Below are 11916 nucleotides of genomic sequence, written 5' to 3'. Positions count from 1 at the left end.
TTTTTTTAAAGACATTTTTGGTTTCGGTTTTGGCCCGACATTTTTTTTAAATTTTCATTTCGGTGCACCTCTAATTGTAATCCTTACCAACTCTTTCCAAAACAAAAAAACAATGTTTAGGCTGGAATTGCACTTTAATCTAATTTTAAATGTTCTCCATAGAGCTGCAGTAATTTATTAGGTAAAACTATCTACTAGCTATCTAATACTGTAGCTACTTTGCACTGGGCTCAAATGCGCGTAGCTCAAAGCCTGAAGCTCAAAAAGGTATTTTGGAAGCATAATGGGGCTTTTTTTTTCTGTTTTGATTCAGATTTTGCTTTATTTCATTTTTCGGAATTCGGGTCCGAAAGTCAATTCGTTTCGGAATTCGGATAAAATTAGTTAGCGGAAATCCATACGAACTTTCGTTTTCGTTTTGTTAGTTCGTTGCAGCAAAGTGACATTTAATAGGGAAAGAACTTTTTTTGTTCTCAAATGTCACTTTGCTGCAACGAAATTTCGTCCAAAAAACGAAAGTTCGTCCAAACGAATCCTAAATTCGGAATCAGAGATTCGGATTCGTTTGCATTAGTTATATCTGTAATTCAGAATTCGGATACATCCGAATCTCCGAAATTTCGTCCGAAATTCGATTTGGAACTAAACGAATCGCACATGTCAAATGCCTTCATTCCACAGAGAGAGCGTTCAATGGTAAACAACCATATCCTTCTTATAGAAGCTAGCTTTACATTGGCAAAACAAGCCAATGCAAAGGCTAAGGCATACTCAAGGCCTGAATACGCCTGAAAAAAATGCACAAAACTACTCCAAAACCATCTCATGCATGTAGCCTTCTATCTAAAGTTGTGTGTAAAACTAGCAATACCTACACAAAACTTAAAGGAGAACTATGGGGTTAGGGCTTTTCCCCATAGTTCTCCGAAGGGTAACGGGAGGACACAAACTAGCGTCCTCCCGTTACCCAAAGCTCAGTATACCGCGAGCTGCAGCTCGCGGTATACTGAGACGCCGCAGCTGAAATGGATCCCGACAATTATGTCTGGATCCGCCCAGCTGCGTGACTGACAACTGGCTCTGCTTATCTAGAGGCAGAGCCAGCTGTACCTGCCCCCTCTCCGTCCGTTCCGCCAGTCAGCGCTGGAGGATCGGACAGGGGAGGGGGGAATCCAGCCACTCCCCTGTTACGGCTCTCTGCAGTGACAGGATCGAGAAGTGAGCGACCGCTGGTATGTGTTCGCTCACTTCCCGACCTACTGAGCCGACCTGTGACAGTTTCATTGTTAGGGGTTCAAAGCACTTACCTCATAATTCTCCTTTAACAACAAGCTTCTCTTATTTGTGTTGGTTATGTGTTTAGATGAAGCACTGAGATCTTGAGGAATGCTGAATTAAATTTGACTTGCTTATAAAGACCTTACATGAGAATACAGGAATACAGCATAGTAGAGAGGAAAAACATATATACAGATAGAACTTCCTGTGTATCACAGACAAGCATACATAAGCATAGAGACCAACACTGCATCACAGAACCATCTAGTGCCCAAAAGATAATATTGAATCTCTGAATGTCAGTAATACGATCAGTTCATATCAGAATATCAGTAATAAGCTGTTGCATTTCCAACACTCCTTCTCAACAGCACATGTGGTGCTATATGATCTATAGATTCTCTCGAAAGGAAACTGTAACGATCCTTTGGCAATGGCTTGGTGAGTGCATTTGCAGTAATTTCTTCTTATGAGCAATATTGAATGTTGATAATGGCTTGCTCTTGAGTGTCCAGTTTTTATTTTCTTGGAGTGATTTTATTTCTTCTTCTGCTGCCTTCCTCCATTGGTTGGTTTCGCATTTTGGTGATTTTTTTTATGTCGTCCCACGATGTTGGTTCAAGTATACTATGTGTCTTAGCAGTATATGACAGCTTGCAGGGTGGTATTCCCTTTCTCGTCTAAGTGGATCTTCCTATTTCAGGTTGTTCAGCAGAATTTAACATGGAATTTGACTTATCCATTGTGAGTTCCACTTCTGCTTCTGACTCCGGTGCAGCTTCACTTCGCTCAGCCTCCTTTGCTGGTTCGCTGTGCAAATTCACTTCACATCTTCCAGGGATAATTGTTTCTAGTGATGGACTCTCATCGAAATAAACGCCTCGGGTTATTGTCACTTTGTCAGTCTTGGGTTGAGTCTTCTATATCCGTTACTTTGTTCACTATAGCCCACCAGAATACCTTCAATGGAATTGCTTCTCCTTTGGAATATATTGTACACAAAATTGCAAATCACCACACAAACAAGGACACTACACCCCTAGGTATACAGAATACAAAAACAAAATAGAGAAATGGGGCTTTAAAAGTGTCATTTATCAAATGCAAGGAGACCCAGTTCAAAATTACACAAACAAGTCGCTTAATGTATAAAAATATATATATTCTTTATTAAAATACATAATTAACAAAGATGACAGATTAGCGATATCATTAAATGGTACAAAACCTCCCCGGATCACATATAGATGCATACTGTGTATATGGCAATAACGTATTAACATCTCTTTATATAATTGCATAAATAATATATTCATCCATAAATGTTCAGTAGATCTATGATGTGTCCAGTTTTTGACGCGTTTTGCTCAAGGCTTCATCAGGAAAATATGGAGGTGCCTATAATAATCATATGGGTCTAGTAATCAATACATCAATATTTGTACATTTCCAAAATATTATTACAAATGTAAAATTAAGGTTCCACATTACATAAAAAGATTAATCATCAATAAATACCATTAATGGAATCTCTGTCCTACTACAAGCGCCCCTACTGCCGGCGTAGGCCGTTTTGTAGCGAGTTCAGACAGGCTGAAATACGGAAAGGTGTGAACCATACCCATAGAAAACAATTGGATTTGAAAGTTTGTACGTTTTGTAGAGCGTTCATAGAGCGTTGAACGCGCTACAAAACAGAAAGGTGTGAATCAGGCCTTATGGCTTCTGGGTTTCGATGCCCTCGTCGTCTGTGCCATAGGTGGATACATTTCGTGTGTGGATTATGAGCGGCTGTCTTGACTTGTTAGTCTGCAGTGATGAGTCTGTATAGATGTTCATCCAATTTTCTTTTTGCGAGGATTTGCTTATTGTTTCAGATTGTACATTTATTGCAGCAGAATTGAACTGTGAGACGGTTATTAGAAAGGGTTTTTTACTGATAGAAGGCTTCCTTCTAGGTCTGGGACATAGAATATCTTCGTGAAAAACGTAATGTAACGGTGTGATGCAGTTCAAGAATCCCTGACTGTTACCTTCTGCAGTAATACTTTTCCCTTTGTCCTTCGCACTGAAATCAATTTCTGTGCAAAAAGTCTCATCACTATTCATGTGACTCATATCTGAGTCAATACACCATCTGCATGGTATACTGTTCTGAGTCACTTTAAAGGTAATACTCCATGGTGTACCTGCAGTTCCCTTTGTAGCTGCCTTAACTCTTTCTCTTGTAGGTGCCTCTCTATTTCTCTGCTTGGCTTTCCAGATTGAACAGTCCTCTTTTATGTGACCAGTCTTTTTAAAGCGAAAGTGCACTATACTTTCTTTGTTTTGCTTTGCGCTCTCATCCCCCCTAAGGGATTTCTCATTTTCTTAATTGTGCATGTTTTCGTTCCTTCTGTCATATTCATCGATTCATTTTCCTTTGGCGTATTCTAGTGTTAGTTCCTGCTCAGGTCTGGTTTCTAGAGCATTAATAAGAGCACGGTATGACTCTGGAAGACTGCATAGCAGTAATGCCACCACATGGTTATCTTTAATTTCCTCTCCAATTGCACGTAGCTGTTCTACCATTACCAGCATGGCATTCACACGTTCACGCATTTCCTGGCCTTTTTCTAGCTTCATCTTATATACACTAGTTGGCGTAGCAGATATACAGTAGTTTAGTTTTTAGGTTTGAACACTCATGCAGTTTCTGTAATGCAGTCCACATACCTTTAGCTGTATTTTATTTTCTGATGTGGATGAGCTGGTCGTCTTCCACTAGCAGATAGACATGTGCACTGCCAAAAAATTTGTTTAGTTTCGTTTCAAATTCGGATTTGTGTTATTTCGTTTTTCGGGATTCGGGTGTGAAAGTCAATTCGGATTCGGATTCGGACGAAATTCGTTAGCGGTAGTTCATTCGAACGTTCGTTTCGTTTTTGTTTCTTATTCGTTTCGTTCATTCGTTCGCAGGAAAGTGACATTTGAGGGGGAATTTTTTTTTTCTTCAACGAACGAAACGAATAAGAAACGAAAACGAAACGAACGTTCGAACGAACTACCGCTACCGAATTTCTGAAACGGAAATTCGGATTCGTTTGCATTCGTTATATCTGTAATTATCTGTAATTCGGATACATCCGAATGTCCGAATTTCCGAAAATTCGTCCGAATTTCTATTCGGAATGAAACGAATCGCACATGTCTACTAGCAGACTTATAATTGCTTTTGCTTGCCTGTTCTTCTTGTCCCATTCCTCCGTGGGTCCAATAGTGGATCTGTCTGTACTCAGTACTTTGCTACCTTTTGGTCTGCTAAATATGCCTTTACAATTGTTTTGTTGTATCTGTTAGAAGTGCCTGTTGATATTCCCGAAACCTTGAGGTGATAACCTCCTGTTCTCTCTACCTGTGCACAAGTAGTGGTTATGGAGAAGAGGAGAGGGGAGGAGATCTCATCTCCTCAGAGATGAGCTGTAATCAGAAATGAAGTAGGCAGGACTGACACCACGTGCTTAGGAATTAGGAGCTAAATATACACTGTGTTGTCATGTCAAGGGGAAGGAAGGAGCACACAATTTTTCTGGCACATTACCAGTTATGTTTATGTACTTGCAGTGTGTATAAAGGGCATGCAGAAATGTATTTGTATTGCAGAAACATACAAAATATGTTTTTTTGTTTATTTTGCATCAACATATGTTTTAAAATAAATTAATACAAATATGGGGCTGCTATTGTAACATCCTAGTTCCCTGGATGTTATACTGTTCCTCTGGCTTTAAAGGAGAACTATGAGGTGAGTGTTTTTCCCTCATCCTAATAGTTTCTAGCCGACCTGTGACAATGAAACTGTCACAGGTCGGTTCAGTAGATCAGGATAGTTTTTACATTAGATAATGGAGGAACAATTTTTTCTCAGCCTTAAAGGAGAACTATGAGGTGAGTGCTCCAGCGCTGACGGGCGGAACGGACGGGGGAGGGGGCGGGTACAGGGGTCTAGATAGGCAGAGCCAGCTGTCACTCACGCAGCTGGGCGGATCCAGACATAATTGTAGGGATCCGCATCAGCGTCTCAGTATACCGCGAGCTGTAGCTCGCGGTATACTGAGTTTAGGGTGACGGGAGGACGCTAGTTTGTGTCCTCCCGTTACCCTGAGAACTATGGGGAAAAGCCCTAACCCCATAGTTCTCCTTTAATACATTATTTATTACCTACCCAACTCAAGTATACAAATCAGGAAAGATAAAGTAGAAGTAAAGTCAAAATCTGCATCCATCTGGGTTCATGATTAAAAGTATAGGAGCAACTGGGTTAGCATGACAGCCAGACAATTATCATTTGCAGAATTAGAAGTCAGCATTGGCAACATTGACAGCCGTTCTCTAAAGGAGGCATGTCAAACTCAGATGTAACACTGGGCTGAATTGAATGAATATTTAAGGGGTGCATGATGTTTACTGAGGGCAACACCTGCTTCGTTCTCGAAAATAATATTCTAGCATTTTGTAATTAACTGTATAGTAATAATTGCCTTTTATAACACTTGTACCATAGAAAGGGGCCATAAAACATTTCCTAAAGTAATCAGCTGCATTAATGTGTAAATAAATGCAAGGATGGAGCACAGAGTACAATTGCTCAATAGGATTGAATTAATATTTTGTCAAAACTCCACGCTCCTAGTACTCCTTAAAAATAAAATCTAGAATTCTGACAGCGGCAGTGAAAAGAAGTGAAACAAGTGTAATCACTTCAGAAACAAATAGAACTGCAATGCACCACGCTATTTTAAATATAGCTAAAATCCTAAATATTTATACAATTGCTAAAGTGCATATATTACCACCTAAAACCTTATACGCCTTCAATAAAAATGCAAGTATAATAATAAATACTTAATACAATAATAAAATTGACAATGTGTGGTTTCACCAGTGTATCCACCATACAATATAGTGTACTCTACGTATAACACTCTATAAATCACTCTTTGTACATCACGCTAAAAGTCCTTTAACCCTTTCGCTGCCAAGGCTCCCCCCCCCCCGTTTTTTGGACACATGTTATAATCCACATTTTAGGCCTAAGAATGACTTCAAAAGACTCTGTGGAATAAAATGGTGGCAGTTGTAAATTTTTATGTTGCATGATATTAGCATAACTCTTTATCAAACCCAAGAATTTAGTGAAAAATGCAAGTTAATTATAGTGCCCCAAAACATTTCAATAGCTTATTGTTTGGCTTCAATAGCCGAGCAATGACAGCTATGGGACTGAAAGTGATGCAATACATGTCGCTCCTAGTCCCATAGAATGGGGAGGAGATCGGAACGGAAGATCCTCATGTACAATGCAGTACTATTGGTCAGTGTGTGACCACTGGCCTGAGCACCGAAGAGAAGAAGCTTCGAGGGACCGGTTGCTGATGGAAGCCTGGCAGAGCAAGGCATAAAGTAGTTATTACAGCTTATTGCTTGACCTAACAAACATTTACACGTGTGTGTGTGTGTGGATGTGTGTGTTATAAGATCAGCAGAGTTATCAGAAATGTATTTTTTCAACAATCTTCAACTTGAAACCCGAACCAACATTTTTAAAATACTTGTAGGAGGTATAAAAATATGATATGCTGTTTGGAGATGACAGGTTACTAGACATGTGCACGTCATAAAAATTTGTTTCAGATGAAACAAGGGAAAAAACTTTTCATTCATTTAGTTTGATGAAACAAATAATTATGCTGTTTTGGGTTTGGAGGCAACTGACCTCCAAATCCGAAAGTGCACATTTAAAAAACAGAAAGCGCAGTGGAGGCGGGGCGCATGGCATCCAATGATGCGTCATAGTTTTTCGTATATTCTGGCATATGATAATTCATTATTTTCGGATCTCCGAATCAACGGAATTTTGTGATTCAGAAAGTTGGTCTGAATGCACATTTACAGGTTACTTTATCAGGAGATGAGACAACACAATTATAAGCTTCCTTCCCAGATCTTCTTCTGCTCACTGATGATCTGAACGCTTCCTGCTAAACCTGAGGACTGCCCAAAAATAAAATCCTGTAGTTACACTTTAACATGATATTGATCGCCTTGTACAATACTATTCCCTCACTTCTCATGTCCCTCACTTCTAGTTTTGCACCATTAAAGGCTAAGTTTACCTTTCTGACCATGTTTCATGTTAGATCCATATTCAAGTAGCATTAAAGGCAAGGTGTTTTTCACCCTAATGCATTCTGTGCATTAAGGTAAAAAGCGCCCAATACCTTATTCTCTCCCCTGTCCCCCCCACACTTACCTGTCACCGCCTCCTGTCAGTGCCGCCAGTCCCAAAGAGATCATCTGTTCCTCTGTTCTTCCTGGTGCGGGGGAGGATACTGATGGCAGAGGAGCCATAAGCTCCTTCTGCCATCAAACTGTTGGGCAGAGAGGACGGGCATGGCCTTCCGCAGGGCTGTGTCCATGGACGCACACAGCTCCTGCAGGCACGAGCATGTGTAAAGAATGTAAAATTAGACACCCCCAAAATAATATTCTAATAACATGTTAAGGTTCTCTTAGTGAGGACACATTGACACTCTAAGCTAAACTACTGTTTGTAGACAGAGGACACATTTACCAGAGCACCTGCTGCACTGTAAGTGGAAAGGGAAACTTAGTTACTTGTTTCTGAGGGAACTTCCTGTCAGTTACACACTTGTTCCCTCAGTGATGAGTGTCCTCCATTCTATTGCAGGTAAGGGAGATGATTCTTATAAGCATAACTGGGAATATAATAGATTAAACTGGTCTAGCTAATGTTCCAGTGACAAGTGAAAGTAAATGCAGTGTGATTATAGGACAGGTGGCATCTTCCTTAGTGCAGCTTTGGGGGAGGATGTTCCCAGCAGACAGAGCACATGTTGATTCTGCATTTGGATGTTAATCACAATAATTCTGTACTGTACCTGCACAGTTGTTATGCTTTATATACTGTATTATACTGTATTATTGTTTTGTCAGTTACACACTTGTTCCCTCAGTGATGAGTGTCCTCCATTCTATTGCAGTTCATATTAAAGCACCCTAATTTCACCCAACCCCGATCGCACTGTGGAGTTTATTCGTCAGAAGTGCAACAAAATTGGCGCCCAAACGTGGGGCCGGGTGAATATGTCACAGAAAAGACACAGAAGTGAATGCTGCATATAGAAATAGCAGTCTGTGAGTGAAAGAAAGTTGGTGCAATCCCTGTAATAGTGTATGGTGAAGAAACAACCTGTCTGCTGAGGGGAATAGAAACAAGGAATAAGGCAAAGGAGGATATATACTAAATTAACCCCTTTGATGCCAAAAGCTGCAAAAATGGATATGGAGAGGTTACAAGATGAAATCAGCAGATCGGTAACACAGATGACAGTCAGTGAACTGATTGAAACCTGTCAGTTTATTAAAGCGTCAGAAGATAGTATGGCGAAATGCAAAAACCGCCGCCATTACATGAGGCTAATTAACGATATGATGGATGAACTGGTAAAGAGTGAGAGTGAAGAGGCTGTTATGCAATTTCTTCAGACAACTAGGAAATTCATCTGTGAATTAGGGAAGAGAAAGGATGCTGAAGCAACAAGAGATAGTGACAAAGACCCCCAACCTGAACAAAAACAGTTGAAATATTTAAAGCAATGACAAGAAGATTTATGGAGCTGAACTAATACCCGGTAGTAGAATACTGGTAAGAAACCTTACAGAAAGAGGAGGTTCTGGAAAATTAATATCCTATTGGGAAGATACTGTCTATGTTGTTCTTAAAAGGAAATGTAAAGACAGCCCAGTTTATGATGTAGAGAGAGGACACATTTACCAGAGCACCTGCTGCACTGTAAGTGGAAAGGGAAACTTAGTTACTTGTTTCTGAGGGAACTTCCTGTCAGTTACACACTTGTTCCCTCAGTGATGAGTGTCCTCCATTCTATTGCAGGTAAGGGAGATGATTCTTATAAGCATAACTGGGAATATAATAGATTAAACTGGTCTAGCTAATGTTCCAGTGACAAGTGAAAGTAAATGCAGTCTGATTATAGGACATGTGGCATCTTCCTTAGTGCAGCTTTGGGGGAGGATGTTCCCAGCAGACAGAGCACATGTTGATTCTGCATTTGGATGTTAATCACAATAATTCTGTACTGTACCTGCACAGTTGTTATGCTTTATATACTGTATTATACTGTATTATTGTTTAGTCAGTTACACACTTGTTCCCTCAGTGATGAGTGTCCTCCATTCTATTGCAGTTCATATTAAAGCACCCTAATTTCACCCAACCCCGATCGCACTGTGGAGTTTATTCGTCAGAAGTGCAACACATGCACGGTTGCCTCCACAGCAGCTGCTTAGCTCATGGCGGCACCCGTGCAGGGGGCGGGGGGACGAGTGCTATGGGGACCTACTAGAAAACAAGGAAGTAAACATTTTTAAAGAAGAAGAAAAGTAAATTTATGCAACGGTGGGCCTTCTAGGTAAAAACATAGAACAAAAAAAATAAACTTGGATATCACTTTCGGGGTATAACATGAAACATGGTCAGATTGCAATCCCCCACCTCCCCATCACCCACTTACTTGAATCACGGGGTTCTCCTTCCCACAGGCTTATGAACATTTTTGAATTTGTTTCCGCTGTGTGTGGCTCCTCTCAGCCATGTCATCCATTCACAAATACTTTGACAGGAACTGTGACATCACTGGTTTCTAGGAGCTGGGCGGGATGCCGGCCAGAGCGTCCAGCTCAGCTCCTAAGGGACACCGGACAGGCACTCGGCAGAAGGTACTGGAGATGACAGAGGATGAGCAGCAACTCATATTGTAAGCAGGCAACTGTGTGATGGTAAGCCTCAGGATCTGCGATTCCATGCATCCTGGCTCTCTACCCTCACAGCCAGCCTAGCACTGTGTGCATGTTGATGTACAGGAAGAGTGCTGGCAGGGTGTAACTAGAATTTACAGGGCCCCATAGAAACATTTTGTATGGGGCCCCCAAACAAAAAAAAAGTTTCAACCCCCAGAACACGTTCCCGTGCCTGTGCCGTCTCCATTTCCTTCTCTTAAGCTCTGCTCCTGTTGGCTCTGACGTCAGAGCCAAAGAACAGATCACCATAGACCCTGCACAGCCCACCTGAGACCCAGCACATACCAGAGACCCTGCAGAGCCCATCTGAGACCCCACACCTGAGAGTGACCCTGCAGAGCCCACCATAGACCCCGCACAGCCGACCTGAGATTCTGTAGAGCTCACCTGAGACCCCACACATACCAGAGACCCTGCACAGCCCATGTGAGACCCTGAAAGCCCACCATAGACTGCGCACAGCCAATCTGAGACCCCACACAGTCCACCTGAGACCTTGCACAGTCCACCATAGGCCACGGACAGCCCACCTGAGACCCCGCACAGCACACTTGAGACCCTGCAGAGCCCACTTGAGACACCGCACATACCAGAGAACCTGCAAAGCCCATCAGAGACCCTGCAAAGCCCACCTGAGAGTGACCCTGCAAAGCCCACCATCTATGGTGGGCTCTGCAGAGTCTTAGGGGGGCTGGTTAGGGTCCCTTTCCCTGCACCTTGCGCTCCTCTTACCTGTCACCCCCGAGCTGCCCACTGCTGGGTCCCGGCCTCTTCAGTCTCTGCCACCACACCGGACTGGCGCAGCTGGGCCCTAGCCTCCTCCACTACTGGGCCCTGGCCACCTGACCAGGCCCCCCTCTGCCCCATAGCGACTGCTTGGGTCGCTATGGCGGTAGTTACACCACTGAGTAATGACCAGAGTGTCCTGCATAGCTCCTGGCAACCAGTGACATCACTAATTGCCAGGAGCTGAGCGGTATGCCAGCCAGAGCATCCCAGGTTGCTAAGATCCATGCAGAGAAATGTGTATGGCCTTTACACATCTCTCTATCTAGCTTTTAGACATGGGTCGGCTGGCACACTGCAAACATTGTACAGCAGCCTGCCACCACCCCACCTGACCAAAAGAGATGCCGCCAGAGGCAACAGCCTTGGGCTTCCTTGTTATGGGGACAGCTCTGGATGCAATGCTTTACTGGCTCTTATTCAACAAAAATATAAATGCACATTGTTTTCTTTCACAAAGTGTCCATTTACTTATTTTCAAAAAGGTGGAATTTCCCTTTAAATGGGAAGCACAACTCTTCCTATCAGACACAGACCGAGGTTCTACATGTAAACTTTCCCCACTCTCTCTTTATATATATAAAGGTTTGGGTGGTTATGCTATAAATGAAGCCAGAAGGTGCCGAGAGCAGGATAGAATCTCTTGTGGAGCCACCAATGACCACACAGACAGACGAGACCACTCCACATCGTCTCCACCACATTCCTAGGCTTCTCAGGATGGGTGCGGGGTGCTCGTGCCAGGCGAGTGTGCGCGGGCACGTGCGCCGGGTGGAAGGGGCGTGTGCTTCAGCCGGGGAGGGGGCGGAGTCTGGTCCCTAGCCCGTCCGGGGCTGTGTGTAGCGCCGCTTAGCGTCTCGGCAGCGCTGTCGTGCTTTGTGTGTCCCGGGACCTCAGTGGCGGCGGTAGCGCTGCATACCCGAGCTCCCTGCGCCTCGCAGCGACAGTGCGGGCACGGCCCCTCGGCCCCCC

This window comes from Nanorana parkeri, unplaced genomic scaffold, assembly GCF_000935625.1.
Source record: "Nanorana parkeri isolate BGI_ZX_2015 unplaced genomic scaffold, ASM93562v1 scaffold18, whole genome shotgun sequence".
NCBI classification, from domain to species: domain Eukaryota; kingdom Metazoa; phylum Chordata; class Amphibia; order Anura; family Dicroglossidae; genus Nanorana; species Nanorana parkeri.
This window is presented reverse-complemented; position numbering follows the sequence as displayed.